This window comes from Dipodomys ordii, unplaced genomic scaffold (assembly GCF_000151885.1).
Source record: "Dipodomys ordii isolate 6190 unplaced genomic scaffold, Dord_2.0 Scaffold76, whole genome shotgun sequence".
In the NCBI taxonomy this organism is placed as follows: Eukaryota; Metazoa; Chordata; class Mammalia; order Rodentia; family Heteromyidae; genus Dipodomys; species Dipodomys ordii.
The window spans coordinates 8,059,437-8,064,641 of NW_012267292.1; the positions used below are offsets into that span (position 1 = coordinate 8,059,437).

General features: G+C 42.7%; 1 pseudogene; it reads left to right on the forward strand.

The window, feature by feature from the left end:
* The window catches only part of LOC105991710, a 41,217-nt pseudogene that overhangs the window by 3,214 nt on the left and 32,798 nt on the right, over positions 1-5,205 (forward strand).

A 5,205-nucleotide genomic window follows, 5' to 3' on the forward strand; every position in this document is an offset into this window, starting at 1 on the left:
TGCACTTTTTTGCTATTCAAGTTGCATATTTCTCTATATTCCTGAAACAATTTTTAGATTTTTTTTTTTGGTCCAGTGGGGCCTGAACTCTGGGTCTGGGCACTGTCCCTCAGCTCTTCAGCTCAAGGCTAGCGCTCTACCACTTGAGCCACAGTGCCACTTCCAGCTTTTTGTTTTCTGCTTATGAGGTGCTGAGGAATCGAACCCAGGGCCTCATGCATGCAAGGCAAGCGCTCTACCACTGAGCCACCTTCCCAGCCCTAGATTTTTTTGTACTAGAAAATGCAGGCAGTGTTTTCACAAAAGTAACTGTACAGTGATTTGAAATACAATAAATGAAGGCAATGCATGGCTTTCTGATAAAAGATATTTGAAGACTGAAAAAAATAACAGGAGCCAAGAAGACATAAACAGATATATCACAGGCAAGAAAATTGAAGCAGTCTACCAACAAAGAAAAGCCAGGACCAGATCTATTTATTCACAGCCAAGTTTTACATCCCAAACCTAAATCCCCAGAGTCCAGTGCTAGGTCAAACTACTCACCCTCATATGCTACAAAAGAGAAATGGTGAAGGATAGAGAGATTTTTGTTGTAGTTGCTGTTGCTGTTGTTTTAAACATCAGTCATAGAAGCATATTAATCATTTCACCTCAGTATCTTCAACCATCTTCAAAGGTACAGGTGGATATTGGCCTCAGGTTAAATAGGGAGAATTGTCGATAGGAAATGAGAAAGGTATGCATAATTAAAACATCCCCAAGGGCTGGGAATGTGACTTAGTAGTAGAGTGCTTGCCTAGCATGCCATGAAGCCCTGATTTGATTCCTCAGTACCAGATAAAGCCAGTGGCCCTGTGGCTCAAGCGGTAGAGTGCTAGCCTTGAACAAAAGAAGCTCGGGGACAGTACCCAGGCCATGAGTTCAAGCCCAAGGAATGGTTTTAAAAAATTCCCCAAGCCAGGTGCCGGTGGCTCATGCCTGTAATCCTAGCTACTCAGGAGGCTGAGATCTGAGGATCGCTGTTCAAAGCCAACCTGGACAGAAAAGTCTGTGAGACTCTTCAATAAAGCACTAGAAAACCAGAAGTGGCACTGTGGCTCAAGCAGTAGAGCGCTCGCCTTGAGCTGAAGAGCACAGGGATAGGCGCCCAAGCCCTGAGTTCAAGCCCCACGGGGTGGGGTGCCAGTGGCTCATGCTTGTAATCGTAGCTACTCAGGAGGCTGAGATCTGAGGATCACGGCTTGAAACTACCTCCCCTCCCCCGCATGAAACTTTGAGAGACTCTTATCTCCAATAAACTACTAGAAAAGCCAGAAGGCCTGGCTCAAGTGGTAGAGTGCACCTTGAGCAAAAGAAGCTCAAGGACAGGATGCTCAAGCCCCAGGACCAGCAAAGAGAAAAAAAAATACTTTCAGGATTTTCCTATTAATACAATGTTTGTTATAGCTTTGTTGTATTTAGCCTTTATTTTTGTTGAGGTATATCTCTCTATTCATAGTATCTTCAAGGTTTTTTATCATGAAGGGATGTTTCATTTTGGTCAAATGTTTTGGTTGCATCCATTGAGACAATTGTATATTTGTCTGCTTGTTTTTTATGCACTATATTACATTTATTGATTTGAGTGTTGTGAACCATTTTTGCAAACCATCTTTGTAACTTGATCATGATATATGGTCTTTTTAATGTGCTGTTGAATTTGCTTTGAAGTATTTTATTGAGAATTTCTACATCTTATTTATCAGGAAAGTTGGTATATAGATTCCTTTTCTGTGTTTTGTGCTTATCTGGTCAAGGTAAATGTTGGCTTCACAAAACAAGTTTGGTAACATTCCTTGGGATTGCTTGAGAACACTAATGTTCACTGGAACATTTTAAAGCTCTACTAGAATTCAGCACTGGATTTATCCAGTCCTAGGCTCTTTTTTTTTTTCAGTCCTAGGCTCTTGTTGGTTGAAAACACCTTTTTTTTCCCCAGTACTGAGATTTGAACTGGTGCTTTATGCTTTAGTCTTATGCTCGTAGCATAAGTTGCTTAAGTTATTTTGGGAATAGGATCTCAGTTTTTGTCCATGCCAGTTTTGACCATATTCCTCTTGTTTATGCTTCCCATGCATCCAGGACTATGGGCATGAGCCAAGGTCAGTTGGGAGACTATTATTTCTTTAATCTTATTGTTCATTGTGGTTTATTTAAGTTGCTGTTTGTATCCTCCCAGTTCAATTTTGGTAGGTCATATAGTATGTAGAAATTTGTCCCTTCCTTCCTTCCTTCCTTCTTTCCTTCCTTGCTTCCTTCCTTTCTTTCTTTCTTTCTTTCTTTCTTTCTTTCTTTCTTTCTTTCTTTCTTTCTTTCTTTCTTTCTTTCTTTCTTTCTTCCTTCCTTCCTTTCTTTCTTTATTTCTTTGCTGGTCCTGGGACTGTCCCTGGGCTTCTTTTGCTCCAGGCTAGCATTCTATCACTTGAGCCACAGTGCCACTTCTGGCTTGCTCTTTTCTTTTTGTCAGTCATGGGCCTGAACTCTGGGCCTGGGCACTGTGCCTGAACGCTTCTACTCAAGGCTAGCGCTCCACCACTTGAGCCACTGTGCCACTTCCAGTCTTTTCTGCTTATATGGTGCTAAGGAATCGAACCCAGGGCCTCATGCATGCAAAGCAAGCACTCTATCACTGAACCATCTTCCCAGCCCCATTTCCGGCTTTTTCTGTATATGCAGTACTGAAGAATCAAACCCAGGGCTTCATGCATACTAGGCAAGCACTTGCCACTAAGCCACATTCCCAGTCCCGTGTCCCTGGGCCTCTTTTGCTCAGTGTCAGTGCTCTTCCACTTGAGCCCACAGCTCCACTTGCAGCTTTTTCTGTGATTAAATAGAGATAAGAGTCTCATGGACTTTCCTGCCCAGGTTAACTTTGAGCCATGATTCTCAGATCTCAGCCTCCTGAGTAGCTAGGATTACAAGTGTGAGCCCAGTTTATCTATTTCTTCAAATGTTCCAATTGATTGAGATACAAGCTTTCAAATATTTTCCAATCCTTTGAACTTCATCTTTTTTATTTTGGGTCTTTTCCCTCTTTCTTTTAGTTAGTTTGTTTTTATCAACCATTTTTATTTAAAAAAATATTTTTTTGTTGAATGGATTCCATGTCCTTTTTTTTTTTTTGGCAGTTGTGGGGCTTGAAATCTGGGCCTGGGCGCTGTCCCTCAGCTCTTCATCTCAGGGCTAGTACTCTACCACTTGAGCCACAGTGCCACTTCTAGTTTTCTGATTGGCTTATTGGAGATAAGAAACTCACAGACCTTTCTGCCTGGGCTGGCTTTGAGCCTCAGTCCTCAGATCTCAGCCTCCTTTAGTAGCTAGGTTTATAGGCATGAGCCATTGGCACTCAGTTTCTCCATTTCTTTATATGTCTTCCCATCCACTAATTGGAGGTTGTCTTGCTCTTGTTTTTCTTTTCTTTTCCTTTCTTTCTTTCTTTCTTTCTTTTTTTTTCCAGTCATGGGGCTTGAACTCTGAGTCTGGGTGCTGTCCCTGAGCTCTTCAGCTCAAGGCAAGCACTTGAGCTACAGCGCCACTTCTGGTTTTCTGGTGGTTAATTGGAGTCTCATGGACTTTCCTGCCTGGGCTAGCTTTGAACTGCAACCCTCAGATCTCAGCCTCCTGAGTAGCTAGGATTACAGGCATGAGATACCAGAGCCCGGCTTGCTCTTATTTTGTTTTTGTTTTTGGGTCTGGTCGTGGGGCCTGAACTCTGGGCCTAGGCACTGTCCTTCAGCTCTTCATCTCAAGGCTAGTGCTCTACCACTTGAGCCACAGGGTCACTTCTAGCTTTTTTCTTTTTGCTTATGTGGTGCTGAGGAATTGAACCCAGTGCCTTATGCATACAAAGCAAGCGCTCTACCACTGAGCCACCTTCCCAGCCCCTTGCTCTTGTTTTTTTAAGAGCAGTACAACATTAGGTTATTTGATACCTCTTATTTTTTATGCTAGGTACTCACACCTACGTACTTCCCTATTAGACTGCCCTTGCTATATGGCATAAATTCTGGCATGTTCTATTTTCATTTTCATTTCATTTTAGGGATTTTTTTTTCGCTTGTGGGGCTTGAACTCAGGGCCTAGGTGCTATCCTTGAGCTTGTATGCTCAAGACTAGCACTCTACCACTTTGAGCCACAGCTCCACTTCTGGATTTCTGGTGGTTAATTAGAGATAAGAGACTCGAAGACTTGCCTGCCCAGACTGGCTTTGAACCATGATCCTCAGATCTCAGCCTCCCAAATAGCTAGGATTAAAGGCATGAGCCACCACCTGGCTTATAGGGATTTCTTTAACTTCTTCCATGATTTCTTCAATTACCCACTGATCACATTCAAAAGTGTATTGTTAAATCTCTATGTAATTGTAGAATTTTCTGTAGTTTTTTTTCTCTCAAGAAATTATTTCCATTTTTTTCTTGTATTTGTTAAGACTCACTTTCCCCCCCCCCCTTCTCTTTTTGCCAGTCCTGGGCCTTGAACTCAGGACCTGGGCACTGTCCCTGAGCTTTTGCTCAAGGCTAACACACTACCACTTGAGCAACAGAGCCATTTCCAGCTTTCTCTGAGTAGTTTACTGGAGATAAGAGTCTGACCAAGTTGGGGGGAGAGCGGGGGAGGGGAAGATGGGAAGGGATGGGAAGGGAAAACAAAGGAGGAGGCTACAATGCTTGATAAGAAATGTACTCATTGGGGCTGGGAAGGTGGATCAGTGGTAGAGTGCTTGCCTTGCATGCATGAAGCCCTGGGTTTGACTCCTCAGCACCACATAAACAGAAAAAGCTGGAAGTGGCGCTGTGGCTCAAGTGGTAGAGCACTAGCCTTGAGCTGAAGAGCTAAGGGACAGCGCCCAGGCCCAGGCAAAAAAAAAAAAAAATGTACTCATTGTCTTCCCCATGTAATTGTAACCCCTCTGTACAGTATTTTCACAATAAAAATAAAAATAAAAAAAGAGTCTGACCAACTTTCTTGCCTAGGCTGACCTCGAACCTCCAACTTCAGATCTGGGCTTCCTGAGTAGCGAGGATTTCAGGTATGAGCCATTAGCACTTGGCAAGACTCACTTTTTTTTTAAATTATTATTTTATCTTATTTGTGAACATACTGTACAGAGGGGTTACACTTACATGGGCAGGATAATGCGTACATTTCTTACCAAGCATTGC